The sequence below is a fragment of the Felis catus genome, chromosome B3, assembly GCF_018350175.1.
Source record: "Felis catus isolate Fca126 chromosome B3, F.catus_Fca126_mat1.0, whole genome shotgun sequence".
NCBI classification, from domain to species: Eukaryota; Metazoa; Chordata; class Mammalia; order Carnivora; family Felidae; genus Felis; species Felis catus.
This window is the reverse complement of record NC_058373.1, coordinates 84,154,683-84,177,855: the sequence shown is the minus strand read 5'-3', so window position 1 is coordinate 84,177,855 and position 23,173 is coordinate 84,154,683. Positions and strand designations below refer to the sequence as shown.

Below are 23,173 nucleotides of genomic sequence, written 5' to 3'. Positions count from 1 at the left end.
GGGCTATTATTATTATTTTTAATTTTTTTAACATTTATTTGTTTCTTGGGAGACAGAGCGTGAGTGGGGGAGGGGCAGAGAGAGAGGGGGACACAGAATCCAAAGCAGGCTCCAGGCTCTGAACTGACAGCACAGAGCCCAACACGGGCCTCGAACTCATAAACCATGAGATCATGACCTGAGCCGAAGTCGGACGCTTAACTGACTGAGCCACCCAGGAGCCCCTACTTTTGGCTATTATGAATAATGTTTCTGTGAATATTTGTGTACAAGTTTTTGTGTAATTCTCTTGAGTCAATTCAATTTTCTTGAGTAAATGCACGAGTGGAATTGCTGGGTCACATGATAACTATTTAGCCTTTTGAGGAACTGCCAAACTGTTTTCTAAAACAAGTGCACCATTTTACATTCCCATCAGCGATATAGGAGGGCTTCAATTTTACCAACTCTTATTATTATCTAATTTTTTTCATTCTAGCTTTCCTCATGGGTATGAAGTGGCATTTCATTGGAGTTTTGACTCGCATTTCCCTTATGACTAAAAGTGTTGAGCATCTTTTTATATGCTTATTTGGCCATGTGTGTATCTTTGGAGAAATGTCCATTCAAATCCTCTGCTCATTTTCAAATTGGATTATCTTTTTATTACTGAGTTGTGAGAGTTCTTAATATATTCTAGATAATAATAGACCACTATCAGATGCATGATTTGCAAATATTTTCTCTCATTCTGTGGGCTGTTTTTTCACTATTTTGATAGTGTCCCTTGACATACAAAAGCTTTTAATTTTGATGAAGTCCAATTTATTTATTTTTCCTTTGGTTGCTTATGATTTAGGCGCCATATCTTAGAAACCATTGCCTAAGCCAAGGTCATGAAGATTTATACCTATTCTTTGTTATAAGACTTTTATAGTTGGGTTGCCTGGATGGCTCAGTAGGTTGAGTGTCCAATTTCAGCTCAGGTCATGATCTCATGATTTGTGAGTTCAAGCCCAGCATTGGGCTCTGCACTGACAGTGTAGAGCCTGCTTAGGATTCTTTCTCTTTCCCTCTCTCTCTACCTCTCCCCTACTTACTCTCTCTCTCTCTCTCTCAAAATAGACAAGCTTTTAAAAAATTAAGACTTTTATAGTTATAAGTCCAACATTTAATCCATTTTGGGTAAATTTTTATGTATAGCATGATGTAGGGGTCCAAATTCATTATTTTGCATGTGGATATTGAGCTGTTGCAACATCATTTGTTGAAAAAGACTATTGTTTCACCATTGAATTTTCCTGTCATCCTTGTTGAAATCAATTGACCACAGATGTATGGGTCCAGTGGGCACTTTTCATAGTTGACCTCTCAGCAGCATTTGACTTTTACTGATTGATTGCTCCCTCCTTTTTTTTTTTTTTTAATGTTTTTTTTTATTTATTTTTGCGACAGAGAGAGACAGAGCATGAGCAGGTGAGGGGCAGAGAGAGAGGGAGACACAGAATCGGAAGCAGGCTCCAGGCTCTGAGCTGTCAACACAGAGCCTGATGCGGGGCTCGAACCCACAGACTGTGAGATCATGACCTGAGCTGAAGTTGGACACTTAACCAACTGAGCCACCCAGGCGCCCCACTCCCTCCTTTTGAAAATGCCCATTTTCTGTGACTATTCAATTACCAGGCATCTTGGGAATTTGCCTGCTTTAGAGATAATACAAAGCATATCCAAAGATAAGTAACTGGGTGGCAGTATGTGTTAGTTGAATAAGCACATTGCTAGAGTAATCATGAGACATATATGTGTCATTTTCTGTGAATTGTTTGGTATACACTTTGTTCATCTGTCTTGGGAGTTGTGGATTTTATTATTCTCTTGTAGGAACTCTTTAGAATTAGAAAAATTAATTATTTGTCTATGCTGTGAGTGACAAATATTTTTCCTCAGCTTATCCTTAGTCTTTTGACTTTCCATCTGAACATTTTTACCATGCAGGTTTTTTTTCTGGTTAATATATTAGTTTTTTATGTCTTTTTGGCTTTGTGTCATGTTAAGAAAGGTTTTCCCATCCAGACATTAGCAGCAAAAAAAACCAAAAAAAACAAAAAACAAAAAACCAACCAAACAAACAAAAAAAAAACAGTCCCATGGTTTTTGTCTCATAGTTTCAAGGGTTTGTTGTTTTACATTTAAATCCTTGATCCATATGAGACTTGTCTTCAGGGTAGGTGTGAAATATGGATCTTAATTTTTTTTTCTGGATGGCTGGTTTTTTTGTTTCATTTTGATTACATGTAATTGAATAATCTTAATTTAACCACTTTTGTCATATCCAAATTCTCATGTTTTAAGATGCATTTCTCTGCTTCCTATTTAATTTAATTAACCTGAAGCTATTTCCACACTGATAAATTATTATTGCTTTCTAATATATTTTAATATCTCCTCCTTTTTTTCAGAATTAGCTTAGGTGACAGACTTTTTTTAACTTTAATTTTTATTATTTATTTATTAAAAAATTTTTTTAATGTTTATCTTTAAGAAACAGAGACAGATTGTGAGCGGGGGAGGGGAGATAGAGAGAGAAAGACACAGAATCTGAAGAGGCTCCAGGCTCTGAGCTGTCAGCACAAAGCCTGATGCGGGGCTCGAACTCACAAGCTGTGAGATTGTGACCTGAGCCAAAGTTGGATGCTTAACTGACTGAGCCACCCAGGCACCCTATTTGTATTTTTTAGATGACAAACTCTAAATGGTCCCTGTTAAGGAATGATTTCATCTTGTTTATTTCAGCTCATGAAAATATATTTTTAAAGAAGTTCTTTATTTAAGTTCTTTCTTTATTTATTCTAAGGGAGAGAGAGGGAGAGCAGAGGAGGAGGAGAGAGAGAGGGAGAGAGAGAGAGAATTCCAAGCAGGTTATGCACTCTCAGCACAGAGCACCACTGAGGGCTCAAACTCACAAACCGTGAAATCATGGCTTGAGTGGAAACCAAGAGCTGGAAGCTTAACCGACTGAGCACCCAGGTGCCCCATCAGCCTGTGAAAATATTTTTAAATCTTAATTCTGAGGTAAACTGCTCTCTCTTTAATTATCGTATTTAATAACCATGCCTGTAGATCTTAATCCAATATAAAATTTTCAACAGAAAAGGGCTGGAACTAGAGACCTGTAGCATTGTTCAAGAGCCTTATTACTCTAAGTATCGTCTATGAACCAACCCCACCAATACTACTTGGGAGCTTGTTGTAAATTTGGAATCTGAGGACCGAATCCAGACTTACTAATTCAAAATCTGCATTTTAATAAGATCCGCCCCCAAGTGATTTGTATGCATGTTAGAAGTTTGAGAGCAGTATACCATAGATTTCCCTCTAGGATAGTAATCCACAACCTTCACTGCACATTAAATTTATCTGGGGAGCTTTTAAAAAACACTGAGGACTGGGGTGCACCCCTGGAGATTGATTTAATTGGTCTGGGGTTGGGACCCTTAGCACTGTATTTTTAAAAATCCTTAATTGCAGCCATGGTTGAGAAACAGTACTCTAGAATCACCACTTGAGATTGTTAGGGTCCTGGTTACTCAAAAACCAAGAAGGATCTGATGGGGTATCGGCATTAGAAAACAACCATGACCAAAAGCATTATCTATGCAACTTGCATCCCCAGAATTTTTTGGCTGTTGCATCGGCCTGGTTAGGCTTTTTCTCCCACCATTTCTTTGGTCTCCTTGATAAATGACACTTGCTTGCTGATAACCACTTCTTCTTTGTCTTTCTGTCGGGATGAACAGTGAAAGTTTCTGACTTGTCTGCTCACTCTGAAACCATAAATTGGTTCCAGCCTGTGTTTCTGTCCTACCTTAAATATTCCAGTTCAGAACCCTGATTTAATTCATCCCTGCCTTATAATTCCAGCTTTCACTTAAGAGATTTTAGTTTTTTGTACAGTTAAAATTCTGTACTCATAAATAGCTATCACAGTGGCCAGCTAATCTTACGGTGTAGCCGTGGTGATTAGTAAAAATAAGGTGTAGAATTCCCCTGATATACCATCCCAGTAACTTTAGCAAAAAAGGAAAGGGGAATTCTTTTTGAATGATATTCTGAGAGAACACATGGTGGCTTGTAATGATCGTATGCACTTCCATTAATGCCCATAAACCAATGTTTAATAAACTGCTACAGAATGTTGCAGGTTACCAGAATCAAGTTTTCCACTGTGTAATATTAGACTATGTACTATTGAAAATTTGTAAAGTTCTCAGGCTACAGTTTCTAGAAACCTGCTCCCCCACTACCCCTCTTTTTATATTATTTCTCAGAGATTATTAACAGTGACTCTGAAATCAATGGGCAAATTCTTTCAGCATCTAAGGGAATAATTCTCAGGAGTCCCGGAGTCTTGAACTCTGTAGAAGTAAGAATATAAGAATAGTGTTTATTATTTCTTCACATACTGGAGGCTTCTTCTCATCTGCTTTTTAGTTTTATTCATCTAGCATACATGAATGAGGATCATGATGTGCTGAACTTGGACAAAGTTGAATAATCAAGGAGTTTACTCTCCATCTGGAGGTGGTAAAATGTTTGTCCCTAGTCAATACACACTCTCGTGTGAATGAACTAGATGGGATGGGGTAGATGAAATTCTGTATGTAAAATTAGCTGGTCTTAAAGTTCTGAAATTTGAATACTGATGTTATAGATTTTCAGATTCTAAAGCTTGTCACTGGGTATGGATAAGATTCAGTTTTATGTTAGAGGGACTGGAGACCAGTTTCCAAGTAGTATTTTGATTTTTTTCCACCTCAAAAATATTTCTTTTTGCTTAGAAGATGAGACCTATGCAATGATCAAGTAGCCCATCTCTCTCTTTTTTCTGCTGTGACAATCATACTATTTCTCTCAAGCAGTGGGCCTATTTCTTTTTTGAAGTATTTCCTTCCACTAACTTCTAAAGAAAATCTATGGCCTATGGCTGAAAGATTTTTAAAATTATATCAAGGTAGAGATTTATTTTTTTTCCAAGATATAGATTTTAAATGTTTGTTATTTTTATTTTGGGCATACAGTCAGAGTGCTACAGCAGATTTGGCTCAACAAGTATTTAGCAACAAGTCACTTATAACATATTTTATGATGTGCCTCAAAATCTGTCCTTTCCAAGTTCAGAACAGTAGTAGAGAAGAGTTAATAATGATGACTGTTTAGCTAATTTATGCCAGGCACCCATTTTATTTGATCTTCACAACAACTCTCTGAGTGAGGCACTATTATTAACTCCAGGAAATAGACACACCTTGTTTAGTTGCAGCTGTCAAGAGCCAGTGGTAGGATTCAAACCCAAGCCTGCCTGACATCAAGGCATAAGTGAGGAACCACCATAACAAACTTCTCTCTTTTCTGCTGCTGTTCTCTCTACACTAGTGGGTAAAGCTTGTCTTCCTGCCTTCTTCCTTCAAGTTGTCAGTGGGATATTGAAGACTCAGACTTGAGATGATTCTTGGAAGCCACAGACTAAACAATTTCATCTCTTCTTAATTCCATCCCTATTATGTGTCGGTGGTGATGGGTTGTGTTTTAGTTTGCTTTTGCTTTTGTTGTTTAATAAAACACTCTGCTTTCCTTCAGTGACATATGAAAATGAAAACAAAACTAAACAAAAACAAAAATGGGAATGGTCCTTTTCTAGCTCCTCTGCCCTACCCTTTGAGAAGTCCGTGGATTCACTGGTACCCATAGGGCCCACTTGAATGTTTGCTTTCTTTTCTGTCCTTGGCATCCCTGCACTTATCTGAAATAGGCAGAAACATGGACATACACCCTTCTCCAAATGCTTTACCTTTTATTGTATTTTCAGATATTTAACTCAACACCTGATCATAATCCATCTATTAGAATTGTGCACAGAGAATAACTGAGAAAGGAGAATAAAAATATGTTTTTCCCGGGGCGCCTGGGTGGCTCAGTCAGTTAAGCGTCTGACTTCTGCTCAGGTCATGATCTCAGGGCTCATGAGTTCGAGCTGACATTTCAGAGCCTGGAGCCTGCTTTGGATTCTGGGTCTCCCTCTTTCTCTGCCTTTCTCCTCTCATGCTCTGACTCACTCTCTTTAAAAAATAAATAAACATTAAAAATATTTTTTAATGTTTTTCTCCAATAATTTAAATGTTCTGTAATCGCATATTTCCAATAAAAAGAAAGTAAACACACACACACATATCTTTACTTCACTATAGATTACAATAAATGACCTTACCATTTCAGTATTGGCTCAGCTACTGATTATGGTCAACTTTAATAGAATGTTGGGATTATACTACTGTTTTCCTGTAGGTTACTGGTTTTTAACTGCTAGGAGGAGAAAACCAGTAGAATAAATAGAATACATTCACAGCAATATGAAATTCAGCCTGTAACTTTTCAACACCAAAAAAAGGTAATTTTTTAAGTATTTCTTAGCCTTTTAGAACTTTTGTTCTCTTTATTTAGTATTTAAGATCTGTTTTGTTTGAATATGGCTTGTTTGAATATTTGTTTGAATGTGGTTTGAATATGGCTGTAGAAATTAAATACCTTTGATTATTTGAAAAATTGTGAAATATGTGAAGTTTCTCTCCATAAATCCTTTATCTCCTTTGCTGTGGCATCTTTCTGCATTCTGCATTCTTCCAGGGACTCGTGTCCTGCTGCTGCTCCCCCAAACTGCCTACAGTCTCCACTGCAGACTTACTAGCCTGGCAATTGTCCTTTCTTTCCCTTTCTGTGCTGAGTTCCTATTTCCTACAAGTCTTACACAGGTTGGTAACCGATAAACTAATTTAAACTAACATGTTAATGGCTGACAGCTGTCTTGGGAATTTGGGGAAGAGGTTTGAGAAAGGCCTTTCCCCATGGCTTTCAAATCCCACCTGGGCAACAGATTAATTAGCTTATCTACAAGTGTGGTCTTTCTCCTAAACAAATTAATTGACAAGTACTGTACATTTGGAAACAATATATCATTTAAATATAAAATAATTCTTTATTTAGGGGACTATTGCTTAATTGTGTCTCCCATGTGGGAATTTTTTTTTTTTTGACATCCAGAGTTAAGGTAAGAATTAGGAGATTAATTCTAAAATCATATATCAGAAACTCAGCTTTTTCCAAGCTTTGTTGCTACTACATATCCTATATGCATTCCTATATTAATCATTTATAAAATAGGAACAAAATTTCATATTTTATAGGAATGTCACAGAACTAAATGATCATTCATTACATTATAACTATGAAAAAAGTAAACAATAATTATGATATTTAAAGTCACAATATTGTGGTTTTCTACAGTATTACCATTTATAAAATTATACAGGTATAAATATAGCATTATAAATTTAAAAGTGGGTGAAACAATTCGTATAAACATTAAATCAAGATGGATGGAACTTTTGAAAGTGTTGAACATTCAAAATGGATTTCCTATAGAATTTAATTTTTGTGTGTGAAATTTGTCCCTAATGAGCAAATCAGAACAAAACAAGAAAACTATTGACACCTTACATTAGTGCCAATTATAGGTTCTGAGTCAATAACACTGCTGAATATAAAGAGTTATAATTTTTAATGTATGCACAGTGTATAAACCACATACTATTTCAGTTGCAGATCTCATGGATTCTATTTTCAATCTATACTACTTAGTTTGCATTCCTCCCTAAGGTTTTAGAATTGGGGAAAAGAACTGGCATAGCTTTAAAAGCAGAACTGTTTTCAGTAATCATGTTGAAAGGCACTTGTGCATGTTTACCATTATCCAAATAGCTTAATTAATGTTCAATACTTTTGTGGGCAATTTGAATCATATATATTTCTTTCAATTAAATAGTTCTTTTTATTTTCACATGAGCGTGATTAAATATTATTTATCATTTTACAAACATTATATTTGCTCGTTTATTTATTTTGCTTGTATGAATGGTAAATCATAACTTTTTAACTAATCAGTAACTATAGACTTAAATGTAAACACAGTGATGTTGCTTTTTCATTATCGCATCAAATTGTAAAAATTAATTGGAACTATATTTTCAGAACTTAATCAGAGATCATTTGTGAAAGCTTCTTATTCTTTCTGATCTATTTTAAGCAGATTTTTTTCTGTTTACCTGTGAATTCTTCATGTATTTGCTATACAATAATCATTCAGTTATTTAACATTGATATGTTAGGTATCTTTAATAGGCTTAGTACTCAGCTACATAATACTTGAGTATAATGATCCTATTTTCTAAACCAAAAAAATAGGACACATGCTCTGACAAGTATATCTTTGTAACACTGTTTTTGAATTATAAACAGGATTATCCTGAACAATCTAAGACATAATGTTGCCAAATACAAGTTACTTGAAAAAAATAGACATCTATAAAACAATAAAAACTGATTTATTGAATATGTACTATGTGTCAGGCACTTTATAGTATACCTAATTTTTACAGCAACCATGCAAGATGGTGCTATTATTTCCCTTTTGTATTACAGAATTCTGCTGAGGTTTAGGGTGGAAGTGAGGTGGTTATATAACTTGTCTAAGATCAAATGGCTAGTGTGTGCGACAGCTGGGTCTCAAACTCAGAGCTGGTCTAACATCAAAGCCTATGATGATCTAGTATCTCTTAGCATACAGATATTTGTGGTTAAGAAAAGGATGAGGAGGGGAATCGGGAGTCAGACAGATCTGGGTTGGCTGCATTATCTCTATCACTTAGTAGTTGTGTGACTTTAAGCAAGTCACCTTAACTTCTGAATTTTGTTAATCCTTTGTGAGGATTGAATGAGATAATGCATGTATAGTACTTAACACAGTGCCTACACATGGGAAATGTTCAATGAATGCCTTTTGTTATTTTTATTATTTCATAGTGACAGCTCAAAAGACAGAGTGACATTGATATACACTAGTAAAAAGTTATTGTTGGTGAACATTGTTATAACATATATCTTCTGATCTCATGTAATTCTCCATTATCAGATTTAATAACTAATAAAAATAATTTCTGAGTAGTGATTTCATTATATATGATCCTACTTTCTAAATTCTCTTTTAAATCTTTATTATTTTCGTTTCTATGGTGAATCTAGACAAAGCATTAATAAAACAGAATGAACAAATATTTATTGAGCATCTACATGCCAGGCACTGTTCTAGGAGATGGTGATCTGATGGTGAGCAAAAATAGTCTGTGCTCTCATGGAAGAAGCAAAATGATGAAATAATTACACAAATAAATGTAAAGCTGTACTTGTGGTAAGGGCTATGAGAGAGATGCACATAGTGCTGTGAGAGATTATAGCAAGTAGGGATTCAGCTTACTCAAAGAAGTCACACTAGGCTTCCAAGAGGGCGACACAGATGATCTCTGAAGTATGAGTACCAGTAACCAGCCAAACACAGTGGAAAGAATATTTCTGGCAGAGGAAACAGCACCAGGAGACATCCAAGAGTACCAGGGATTGAAAGAAGGGCAGTGTGGGTGAGAAGGCCAGAAGAAGGTATTGTGACAGGAACCAGAAGAATAGGTGGGGAATCAGAATGTCCAGGGTTTTGAAGGCTATGCTAAGGAGTTTGGACTTTAAGAACAGTGGGAAGACATTGAAATGTTTTAAAGTTGAAAGTGACATGAGTAGATCTTACTAAACAACAACAACAAACCATGGATGTGTATGGTAATTGTGGTGATAGTCGGAAAATTAAACTGATTTGAGTGATTGTTTTATTTTATTTTTTTAAATTTTTTTTTCAACATTTATTTATTTTTGGGACAGAGAGAGAGCATGAACGGGAGAGGGGCAGAGAGAGAGGGAGACACAGAATCGGAAACAGGCTCCAGGCTCCGAGCCATCAGCCCAGAGCCTGACGCGGGGCTCCAACTCACGGGCCGTGAGATCGTGACCTGGCTGAAGTCGGACGCTTAACTGACTGCGCCACCCAGGCGCCCCTTGAGTGATTGTTTTAAAAAAGGGATTTTTGGGGCACCTGGGTGGCGCAGTCGGTTAAGCGTCCGACTTCGGCTCAGGTTGTGATCTCGCGGTCCGTGAGTTCGAGCCCTGCGTCGGGCTCTGTGCTGACAGCCTGGAGCCTGTTTCAGATTCTGTGTCTCCCTCTCTCTGACCCTCCTCCGTTCATGCTCTGTCTCTCTCTGTCTCAAAAATAAATAAATGTTAAAAAAAAATTTTAAGGGATTTTTATGAATTAGGTAATGGGAATTAAGAAAAATTAAGTGATTTTACCATGAAGTATAGTCATGTTTTATTTTTATTTAAAAAAAAATTGTAACGTTTATTTGTTTTTGAGAGACAGAGCATGAGTAGGGGAGGGGCAGAGAGAGGGGGAAACACAGACTCGAAAGCAGGCTCCAGGCTCTGAGCTGTCAACACAGAGCCTGACATGGGGCTCAAACTCACAAACTGTGAGATCATGACCTGAGCCAAAGTCAGATGCTTAACCAACTGAGCCACCCAGGCACCCCTAGTCATGTTTTTGAGGTAAAGTAATTTGAAAGCTAATTATATGAACAACCACCACAACAATAAAACAAAACAAAGATCCTCCTAAAATGTAGTTGAAGACTAAGTTCTATTAACAAAGATGAAACATTTTAGCTAGAAATAATGGACTAAAAATAAACACTAATAAAAATTAAACTATTTCTAATTTTGTTTGTAGCATGATATGGCAAATTTGCATGTCTTCTTAGAAAATTTGAAATGGCATTTTAGATGTACCTTTAAATTTGTGTGTCTAGATTGTGGTTGCACTATTGATGATGATGCATTACTCGTGAATGTCTTTCATCCCAGCATCGTAAAAGATTTTAAAGACATTAAAATTCACAACACCTCTGACAAACAGTTTATAGGTTATTAAATTCTGTGATCTGCCCACTTGACATATGAATCAGTTCCTAGTTAATATGGCCGTCTTACACATTTAAAATGAAATTTAAAATTTGAATAATAATGACATAAGCCACAGAGAAATACAAATGAATTTAAAATAGCCATGAAAACTCCTAAATTTAAAAATATTGACAATTAATTCATTTTTCAAAAAAAAATTTTTGGAGGCCCACCGCACCAGACATGTGTTAGAGGTGGTTATACAATGATACATAAGATGTGTCAGTGCTGGCACCTGTCCTTGAAGGGCTAGCTATCTAATGAGAAGCCATCAAGGATGCAAATAATCATGATACAAAGTGACAGGTGTTAGAACAGAAGTGTTTACAAAAGTACTGTCCTGCTGATGCATAAGGACAATGGCATGTGAAAAGCAAAAGATCTTACATTAATAACAATCACTCTAAACACTGTGTTACTAATACCAATTTTTCTAAAGACAAAGATACACTTCTGTGCTATAGAATAAGGAAAGGCCTTGCAAAATCTATAAATAAGCTACTCTGTGGCAGGCATCTAGTTGAAACTTCTTATTTTATAGATATGTTAACCCCACCACTAAGAAAACTGGATCCCCTTCACCCCCCACCAGAAGTTTAGTGAATAATGGTAGGAACTAAACCTCCTGGGGCTGCTATGTTCTTTCCATCCCATTTTTTTTTCCATCCCACTTTTAACATGATTTTATTTCAACCTTGTTCAAGATTCAAAACAGCAGAACTCTATTTCAGATCCTTTAGGTTTATACAATGGAGTTGGAAAAAATACAACCCAGATTCTTCCTCACATTCATTCATATTCATTTACTCATTCATTTAGGATATATTAAATAAGAGACTGCAGTGTGCCATGTATTGTTTTAGGGGAGGAAGGTAATGTCCCTGCCCACCTCCATCCCAGGATTATTAACATATAAACAAATGGGTACAATATGTTATAAGAGCTATGTAGGGGAATAAGGGAACCAAGAAAGAAGTGTTCAGTGTTATGGGTGTTTGGGTGCAGGGTACAGGAAATGCTTCCTTGAGAAGATATGTGCTTAGTCTAGTATGTCTTAAGATGAATAGTCTTAATCTTGCAAAACAATGGCTTGGCCTACGTATTTATATCTGACTTGTGCAAAATATAATTTTAGGGCAATAGTAGTTTTTATTCTGGCCAATTACAGTTATGTAAGAACTTTTGGACCCCTCACATTCTCCCAGGTCCTGCTTATTTTGGACATGTTAGCACTACTTGTTGCAATTTGTTTTCTCAGACTATTGAGACACAGTAACGAGCTTTTGTTCTTGAAGGGACTAGTTGCAACAGCCTTGGAATGTGTTTGTAACATGAAAAGACAAACAGAAACATAAAATGCTACAGTTCAGAATTTGCTTTTTATTAGATCTGCTACTTTGCTTCAAACTTTAAAACTGTACACAGATAATATAAGAAACAGATAAGTGCAAGTTGCAGAAAGCCTTCTGTGTTGATTGCCCCTCAGGAATCTTAACGTTTGAATATATTTCCCAAGGTCCAATCATGCAATGGGGTGAACTCCAGAAGGTACAGGGGTGTACCCAGTTGTGTAACCCCATTATTATGAAGAACAGAGTTACAGCATAATTAAATTTTAGGCTATCTTTGAGAACATGCATAGAAAGTTATATGCTTCGAACAGATAATTTGTAAGCCCAAAGCCATTCAAAACCCAGAGCAGCAATATTCAGGCTAAAACAAAACTTACTACTTTGTTACAACAGAGAGAATATGCTTTTTACTGGGAAGCTGAATCATAGAAAGGACAGAGACTAAACACTCCATAGATAGCAAGTCCCAGACAGCCTTACTTTCAAAGTGAGTGGGATTGAGCCACCATATGATGCAGGACCTTCCTAGAAAAGCTGCGTGTTGCCCCAGTGTTGCTGTTGCTGTAGGATACAGGCCTCAGAGGGAGTTTTCTTTAGTGAATTTGGTCAGAAGACCTACATGAGCTCTGGGGAAGAACAGAAACAACATAGGAATAGAGGTGAAATATGTGAGTGGGGCTGTAACTTTCAGGGGAGGCCGCTGGGACATTTTTCTAGAGACTGTTGGGCCCATATCACATTACACTGAATGTGCACCCAGCATTTCAAAAAAGGTAAAATCTGGGGCACCTGGGTGGCTCAGTCGGTTGAGCGTCCGACTTCAGCTCAGGTCATGATCTCACAGCTTGTGAGTTCGAGTCCCACGTCGGGCTCTGTGCTGACAGCTCGGAGCCTGGAGCCTGCTTCGGATTCTGTGTCTCCCTCTCTCTCTCCCCCAACCTACTCGCATTCTGTCTCTCTCTCAAAAATAAATAAACATTAAAAAAAATTTTTTTTTAATAAAAATAAAAAAAAAAGAAGAAAAAAAAAGGTAAAATCAAGTTAAATGAACATCAAATCCTAGAAGTAGAAAAGTAGTCTGTCAGGTTATATGGATAAGGCATGATCAGTCCGACTCTCAGTGGGAGAGTGAATGACAACACTGACCACTTTAATTTTGATTTTGCTGCTGTGTAGAAAGACTCTTGTTATAAGTAGGAATACTGCTGAAAGGGAAGAGAGAACAATACCAAATGCCTGTTGCGGGCAGACACTGTGCTTACTACTTTCTGTGAAAGGTAACAACTTATCTCATTCAAAATAAGCAATTAGATGGGGCGCCTGGGTGGCGCAGTCGGTTAAGCGTCCGACTTCAGCCAGGTCACGATCTCGCGGTCCGTGAGTTCGAGCCCCGCATCAGGTTCTGGGCTGATGGCTCGGGGCCTGGAGCCTGTTTCCAATTCTGTGTCTCCCTCTCTCTCTGCCCCTCCCTCGTTCATGCTCTGTCTCTCTCTGTCCCAAAAATAAATAAACGTTGAAAAAAAAAAAAAATTTAAAAAAAAAAAAATAAGCAATTAGAAGACTGAGAGATTATCAATACCTAGGGTCATCTGACCTTTGCTAGACAATAGATATAATGATCAAGTTGATTTACTACAGCAATGATTTTTCTGAATCCATTTCCCCTTGTGTTGTTGTGTATGAAATTGCCAATATCTTCAACAGAGAGAATTGGGAAAGCAGGAAGAATGTGATGTTCAGTTGTGTTTGCAGTAGCTACAAGAGCAGTGTGGAGACAGTGCAATCAACCAAACTTTAGGGACTGGGATGGTGGTGTTTGAGGGGGATCCATACTTGCATTTTGTATTCTTCGTACGTTACAATATTGCCAAAAACAAACTATTTCATTGTGCCTATTGTAAACAACACTTTTTCACAGACCTAACATAAAGTTTTAGTGATGGGGTGCCTGGGTGACCCACAGTCGGTTAAGCATCCGACTTCACCTCAGGTCATGATCTCCTGGTTTGTGGGTACAAGCCCCATGTCAGGCTCTGTGCTGACAGCTCAGAGCCTGGAGCCTGCTTCAGATTCTGTGTCTCCCTCTCTCTTTCTGCCCCTCTACCCCCCTCACACTGTGACTCTCTGTCTCTTTCAAAAATAAATAAACATTAAAAAAATTTTTTTTTAAGTTTTACTGATGTATTGTCTTCTGGTTGTCATAAAAATTACTGAGTTGCAGTAGTTAATGACAAACAGAACCCAGCCAACCTTACTTTTTATTTTTATAATAGAAACAATATATGCCTATTACAGAAAAGTCAAAACAATAAAGAAAATGTTTAAAATAAAAATTAAAAGAACCGGGGCGCCTGGGTGGCGCAGTCGGTTGAGCGTCCGACTTCAGCCAGGTCATGATCTCGCGGTCCGGGAGTTCGAGCCCCGCGTCAGGCTCTGGGCTGATGGCTCAGAGCCTGGAGCCTGTTTCCGATTCTGTGTCTCCCTCTCTCTCTGCCCCGCCCCCGTTCATGCTCTGTCTCTCTCTGTCCCAAAAATAAATAAACGTTGAAAAAAAAAATTTAAAAAAAAAAAAATTAAAAGAACCAATTAACCCATCAATCCAGAAATAAATGCTGGCCAGTTAAAATTTTGATATACATTTAAGACGTATCATGCATACTGTTTTGTAACTTCTTTTTTCGTTTGAATCATATATTAAAAATATCTTTTCATGGAAATAAAACACACTTCTATAACATCATGTCTAATGTCAGTACAGTAGTCTGTTTGGATTTACCATAATTTATTTAATCCCTTCTTCCTAAATATTTGAACTGTTTTCTTTTTACTAATATAAATAGAACTTTGATGGACACTTGTATATAAATCTTTGCCAACAGTACTCAAAATTTCTGGGGAATATAATTTTAGAAAAAAAAAGTGGGCAAAATTTATTCCTTGAGGATTAAAAAATGAAAATTGGTGTCCATATCTCTAATGTCTAATGAGACAACATCTTTCTCCTAATGCCTGGTCATTTGTATTTTTTCTTTTATAAGGGGTTTTATGTCCTTTGCCCATTTTTCTATTGGTGTTTTTCCTTTTCTTTCTAAGGGCTCTTTACCTATAAAAGATATTAAACCTTTACCTGTCATAATTATCATAAATATTTCTGTAAGTTTTCCATTTGCTCTTTATTTTTATTTTTTGGTAAAAAAAATTATTTTTATATAGTTAAGTCTATCAGTCTCTTCCATTTTATTTCTACCTATTGTATCATGCTTAGGCAGTCTTTTTTCACACCAAGGTTATATAATACTTACAAATTTTTTCTCTTAGTAGTAGACGTTCAAGTCAGAATAATATGGCTTTGTATTTTTGTGTTTTCTTTTTCATATAATATTTATTTCATGTCTATCCTAGGATAGACATAATTTTTTCCTAAATATTTTACCAGTTGACTCAATACCATTTTGACTAATCCATCTTCCTCCAGTGCTTCAAAATCCTACCTTTTTGTATTCTGAATTCTTACCTATACTAGGGCTATTTCTGGACTTTTTCTTTTGCTCCATTGATTTGTCTGTCTGTTGCCCCTTCCCTTTTCTTAAAGGGGAACTGAGTTTATTTACCTCCAGGGCAAGACAACACAAACAAGAAATTAAAAAATGGTTCACTGATTCACTAAAGGGGAAAATGGTGGGAGTGGTCTGTCTGTGATAGAAAGGGAGTTCATGATAGTATGCCAATTTAGAATTGAAAACTTGCATTCCGGATTAGACAATGAATCCATATGTGTGTGTGTGTATGTGTGTGTGTGTGTGTGTGTGTGTACGCGCCCGTGTGTGCATGTTAAAAGTACTGTTGTAGGGCACCTGGGTGACTCAGTTGGTTAAGTGTCTGACTTCGGCTCAGGTCATGATCTCATGGCTGGCGAGTTCGAGCCCCACCTGAGCTCTGTGTTGACAGCTCAGAGCCTGGAGCCTGCTTCAGATTCTGTGTCTCCCTGTCTCTCTTCCCCTCCCCCACTCATGCTCTGTCTGTCTCTCCTTCAAAACTAAAAAAAAAAAAAAAAAAAAAGAGTGTTTTTCCCTGTAAAAAGCTTCCAAGGAGGTCCAAGTAAAGGCCTGGCATACCATGGACTCTAAAATTTCATTTTGTAAGCTTCCACCTGTGGGTTGTGCAACATTTCAAACTTTTTGTTTTGAAATAATAATAGGCTCACAGGAAGTTGTTTAAAAAATGTGCAGAGACGTCCCATGTACCCTTCACCCAGTCTCCTCCAATGGCAACATCTTCATAACCTGGGTACAGTGTCAAAAGCAGGAAAATGACATCAGTACAATCCGTAGAGCTTATTCAGATTTTATATGCACTTGTGTGTGCATGTGTGTGCGTGTGCATGTGTATAAAGTTCTATGAAATTTTGTCATATGTAATTAATGTAATCACAACCACAATCAAAATATAGAACCGTCCCATCACCACAAAGCTCACACTAACCCCTGCCACCCCCATTTGTAACTCCTGGCAACACTAAACTAATCTCCATCTCTGTAATTTTGTTATTTCAAGATTGTTATATAAATGGAATCACACAGTATGTAACCCTTTGAGATTTTTTTTGCTCCACATAATTCCCTTCAGATCCATCCAAGTTGTTAGACCAGTGGTTTGTTCCTTTTTATTATTGAGTAATATTTAGTGGTGTGAATGTGCCACAGTTTGTTTAGCCATTCACCCGTTGAAGGATATCTGGGCTGTTTCCAGTTTGAGCCTATTACAAATAAAGCTGTTATAGGTTTTTGTGTAAACTTAAGTTTTCATTTCTCTAGGATAAATGCCCAGGAGTGCAATTGCTAAATGCATTTTTAGTTTTATAAGAAACTGCCGAACTATTTTCCAGAGTGACTGACTGCACCATTCTACATTCCAACCAGAAATGTATGAGTGATCTCAATTTCTCTTTGCCAGCATTTGTTTTTGCCATCTTTCATTATTTTAGCCATTCTGATACGTGTGTGCAATATCTCATTGTGGTTTTAATTTGCATTTCCCTGATGGCTAACGATATTGAACGTCTCTTCATGTGTTTTATCTGTCATCTATCTATCCTCTTCACTGAGATGTCTGTTCATGTCGTTTGCCCATTTCCCTAACTGGGTTTTCTTAACTGTTGAATTTTGAGAGTTCTTCTTATAATACACGCACACACACGTGCGTGCGCACACACAGTTATATATACACACACTATATATATAATTAAAAAGCTCTGCAAAGTAAAGAAAATCATCAACAAAATGAAAAGGCAACCTACTGAATGAGAGAAAATATTTGCCAATCATACATCTGATAGGTAAATATCCAAAGTATTTAGGTGCACCTGGGTGGCTCAGTCAGTTCAACGTCCAACTCTTTTTTTTAATTTTTTTAAAAAGTTTATTTATTTATTTTGAGAGAGAGCGAGAGCAGGGAGGGGCAGAAAGAGAGGAAGAGAGAATCTCAAGCAGGCTCTGCAGTCAACACAGGGCCCGATGCAGGGCTTAAGATCATGATCAAAATCAAGAGTTGAACCCTTAACCGACTGAGCCACCCGCATGCCCCAAGTATCCTACTCTTGATGTCAGCTTAGGTCTTCATCTCAGGATCATGAGTTCAAGCCTCACATTGGGCTCTACACTAGGCCTGGAGCCTACCTTAAAAAGAGTAAAAAAAAAATTTTTTTAAGCAAAATATTTAAAGATTTTTTTTTCAACGTTTTTAATTTATTTTTGGGACAGAGAGAGACAGAGCATGAACGGGGGAGGGGCAGAGAGAGAGGGAGACACAGAATCAGAAACAGGCTCCAGGCTCCGAGCCATCAGCCCAGAGCCTGATGCGGGGCTCGAACTCAGGGACCGCGAGATCGTGACCTGGCTGAAGTGGGACGCTTAACTGACTGCGCCGCCCAGGCGCCCCTTAAGCAAAATATTTAAAGAACTCATATAACTAACAAAAAAAAATCCGATTAAACAATAGGCAGAGGATCTGAAAATTTTTTTCTTTTTCTTTCTTTTGTGAAAGGGGGTGGAGGGGCAGAGAAAGGGGGAGAGAGAGAATCCCAAGCAGGCTCTGTGAGATCATGAGCTGAGCCAAAATCAAGAATCAGACACTTAACCGACTGAGCCACCTAGGTGCCCCTTATCTTTTTCTAAAAGTTTTATATTTTTTATGTTTTCAATTTAAACATGATCCATTTTGAGTTAATTTTTATATAAGATAATGTGTTTTAGGTTGAGGGTTTCTATTTTGCCTGTAGCTGTCCAATTATTCCCGCACCATCTATTGAAAAAGCTCTCCTTCCTTCATTGACTTGCTTTTGCACCTTTGTCAAAAATCATTTGGGTATGTTGTTGGGATTATCTGTAGTTCTGTTGTATTGATCTCTGTGTCCACCTGTCCTGTTTATTCTTTTTTGTTTTTAGATATTTATAATTCGTTTTCCTTCTGGTAAGGTAAGGAAGGTTGTCTTCATCCCTCTTCTTTTTCAGGAATGTTCTTGCTCTGGTGAATCAGTATAGCCTAGTGGTAAAGAGCTAAGGCTCCAAAAACAAACTGGGGCTTCACCACTCAAGTTGCTATGTGACCTTAGGCAAGCAAACTGAAATGGAAATAGACTTGTAAGAGCTAACTTACTTAATGCCTGTAAAGTGCCATAATATTTGACACATAGTAAATGTGTGAGTCTGGTTGTCTAATGTTGTAATAAAAAACCCAAAAACTTCTTACTTGAAAGAAATAAACTTGCTTCCTGCTCATGTAATAGGCCAGTGTGGGTGTTCCTGATAAGGTGACTTCCTTGAGCAATTCTCTCTAAACTGTGACTCAAGGACGGAAACTCCTTAATTCTTACTTCCTTTCTTGTAGCTCCACCATCTCTAGGTCTTTGGAGTATTTTCATTTTGTTGGTGGGAAAAGAGAACAGGGAGCAGAGAAGTGGTTGCAAGGTTTTTTCCCCTGTGTTCCAGAAGTGGAGCTTTCTCCCATATTACACTGGTCAGAATTCAGTCACATGGACCCAACTAGCTGCAAGGAAGGCTGGAAAATGTATTTTGTGTACCCAGGAGAAAAAATAAACACATGCGAACACACAGAGCAGCAGTCTCTGCCTCTGGAAATGATTAAGAGTGTTAGGGCCTAGAATGAGGAGAAGTCTTTATAAAGGACAGGACATCGAGATGAAACAGGAATGATGAGAGAGTGACAGACACACAAGGATCAGGGGGAATATTTCAAGCAGAAGAAGTATCAAGTCAAAGGCCTCAGTCTGGACTCTTTTTGAATGGGATCTTTCTTACATTTTCCAAACGGTTACTGCTACTGTATGGAAAAAGTTACCTTGTAAACAAACATCTTTCTGAAGCTCTCTTATTAGTGGTAATTGTTTGCTTGTTTTTTTAGTTGACTCTTGGTTTTCCAGACAATTAGATCATCCTCACATAATGATAAGTTTCTCTTATTTAAAAATATCTATATCTTGTTCGTCTTGTCTCACTTCTTAGCTATCTTCCTGAACAGATATAAATAATAGCAACAATAGTGGGGATTTTTTTATTGTTCCTGATTTTGTTGAAAATGTAACTGAAGTTTTAACATTAAGTTTGAAATTCGCTGCTTATGTTTTATTGTGGCTTTATTTATACTTTTGTTTTTTACAAACCAGGAACAGACATCGAATTTTATCAAGTTCTCTTTTGTTCTCTCTCATAGTGATCTTGGATTTTTACTCTTCTGATGCATTTTTGTGGTGAAACTTCTTTATTGATCTCTTCATGTTTAACCATCTATACATTCTTAGAATAAGCCCATCTTGGTTAGGGTGTGTTATTCTGTTAATATACTACTGGATTTGATTGCTGATATTTCATTTAGGATTTTTTTGCATCAGTTTTCATAAATGATACTGGTCTATATTTTTCTTTTTTTGTGTACAAGTTATCTCAGATTTTGTTCTCAGGGTTATGCTAACTTTGTAAAATGAGTAATAAGGCTCTCCATAGCATTCTATTTTCTAGAATGGGTTGGATATTATGGATTATGTATGCCTTAAAGTTATGAGACTGGAATCTATCTCCACTCTTTATAGATGAGGAAACTTTGTTTCTCAAGGCTTTATGGGCCAAATGGAAATTTAAAAGCCCAGGCTTCAAAGGCATTTGCTTTCTGCAACAGCCTGTTTTTCCTCTAGCGTGATTAATTATCCCTAACTATTGTAGAGATGTCTTGCAGTTCTTCTCATGTGACAGAGCAGAATTTACAAAAAGCTTCAATAATCTGACATGGAGGGGAAATGAAACTCTTCTATATTTGTGAATTTCCCATATATGATCACCCAGTGGTTAGCTGCCCCTCCCGTTTCAGCCCCCACTGCAGCTTCACTTTTAGACTACGGGGAGTCTTACAATGTCTCTCAAAAATATTTTTTCTGGTTATGAGACTCTCTGCTGCTACCAAAAACCACTAGAAACTGATTGAAGTCCATTCTTTGAGCTCAAGCCTTCTTGATCCTGAGGCCTAGGAAGAAATGAGATAGAGCAGGGTCCCTCTGGTTCTACCCTCCCTGTCCTGTTAGACGCCACAAAACTTTTCCATTATATTTTGAAACATAAATTTCTCCAAAGCCTACTGAGAAAATAATATTCTCCCTCTATCTGCTGGCATCAAGCTCACTCCATAGAAACAATGACTCTCTGTGGCTGTACAGCAGCTTTTGGTCTTTTTTTGTCTTGCTCAGAGAGCCCAGGAGCAAAATTAAAGAGCTTTAATAGCTGTTCTTTGTCCCTCTTCCACCTAACAAAGATCATTCTGTTTATTTTAACCACTTAATATCAAAATCCTTTAAAAGGTAAAGAGGACAGATCCTCTAAGAAAAAATCAAAATGGCCAATAAGCATATAAAAAGATAACTAACCTCATTAAGCAATCAGGAAAATGCAAATTTAAACTACAGTGAGGTATTACTACATAGCCACCAGAATGGCTAAAAAGAAAGGCAATACCAAGTATTAGTGAGGATGGACAGTTACTGGAACTTACCTAATGTTGTGGATTGGAGTGCCAATTTGGAAGACCATTTAACTATCTATTAAAGCTAAAAATGTGTATATCCTATGACCCAACAATTCTATTACTATGTATACATTCACATGTCCCAAGAGGCATATACAAGAGTATTCACAGGCAAAAACTGCAAATAATCAATTGTTAATCAAGAGAAAAAGTGGATAAATTATTAATGCATAGGATAAAATACCACATTGTAATAAAAATGAATAAACTACAGCTATGTGTAGCAACATAGATGAATCTAATAAACATGAGGGTATAGACTGTGTTCTCTTTCTTTACCTAGGTGGTGTTTTTTGTAAATTTTTAGGCTATATATTTATTTTGTGTACTGTTCAGTGTATTTCACAATGGAAAGGTTTAAAATGTGTGTGTGTACACATATATACAGTATACACATTCCAAACTCCTGAATAGTATATTGAGCATAATTTTATCTTTTCTTAATAATTTAGAGGCACTATAATAAACACTGTTACTATGGAACTGTAATACAGTTGATTTATGTGGGATTTTTTGTGCTAACTTTAAATTACTCCAAATCCAGGATTTTAAAATTCTTATATATGCTTCTGAGTCAGAAGTAGTTTTGAATTATCTTCTGAGTGGTAGAAATTGTGTCTTTTATGTCAGTTGTAGTTATCTCTGCTTTCCAGTAAAATACATGATGCAATGAATATGAATATGTATTATCTTGTTTATATTAGAAAGATCTTAAAAATACAAAGAGACAAAATTCCTCTAGATGATTTCCAGAAAAAAATTAGCCAATTTTATGACTTATCCAATGTATCACTGTGATGACCTTATTCACAGGAGGTCTTCTTCCTTCTGAAAGATACTTTTATGGATGTAGAAACACCATTCGTTTAAAGCCAGCATAATAGGACTTCTCAGAAACCAAGGAGGGAGTTTCTAGGAGTGATCAGCCTCATCAAATGTAGACAAATCCAGAGAGGCATGAGGACTGCAAACAATCTGTGGAAGGAAAACCAGGTAGCAGAGGGTTAGAGAGAATGAGTGTTGTAGAATTTAGGGTATGGTGTGGAACAAGAAAAAAGAATGGAAGTAAGACAAGTAGGGGCATTTTTCAAGATGAGACCTGTGTATATTTAATGTAGTTGAATGGATCCAGTGGAAGAAGCAATAATTGATTAAGCCAGGCTTCAAAGGAGACTTATGATAAAGTTGATAAAATCAACAACCTAGATAGAAGGATTAATCTTGCAAAAGTAACAGAGAGAGAGAGAAAGTGAGAGAGAGAGAGAGAGAGTGTGTGTGTGTGTGTAGATCTGTGGGAAGAGAGAAGACAGAGGAGTTGTCAGCTAATGAGTATAAACACCAAGAGTGTAGGGATCTTCTGTTTTCGTCCCTAATGTATCCCATGCCTCTAGAACAGTGACTGACATATAGAAAGCACTAAGAAATATTTGTTGGATGAATAGACTTTGACATCTAATCAATCTCAATTTAAGCCCCAGCTCTTCCACTTGCATTCTGTGGGAACTTGAACAATTTCTTTACTCTGCTAAACCTCAGCCTTACTATTTTATAAAATGAGAATAACAGTATAGAATGTGTTTCTAGACATGTATGTAACACAAAGCTTTACTCTGAGCTGTTATGACTTTATTATATTATACTTAAACATTAAGTTCAGAGCTTGGCAAAGTGCTTTATACCAAGCAGTTGCCCTCTGAATGATGTTTTAATTGAATTTTTATACTTAACTGTAAGGAATAAACTTGCATTAATGCATATCACAATCTTTAATTTTTTTTAATATTTTCTAGCTGTGGGGACTTAAT

General features: G+C 36.8%; 1 protein-coding gene across 1 annotated transcript in view; it reads left to right on the top strand.

Annotated features, from left to right (window-relative positions):
* Nucleotides 1-6,407: 6,407 nt before the first annotated feature.
* Nucleotides 6,408-23,173, top strand: part of BAZ1A (bromodomain adjacent to zinc finger domain 1A) — a 123,739-nt gene continuing 106,973 nt past the window's right edge. Inside the window, exon 1 of the mRNA XM_045059786.1 lies at nucleotides 6,408-6,424. The gene's annotated coding sequence lies outside the window, so the exon portion shown is untranslated. The remainder of the gene's footprint in view (nucleotides 6,425-23,173) is intronic.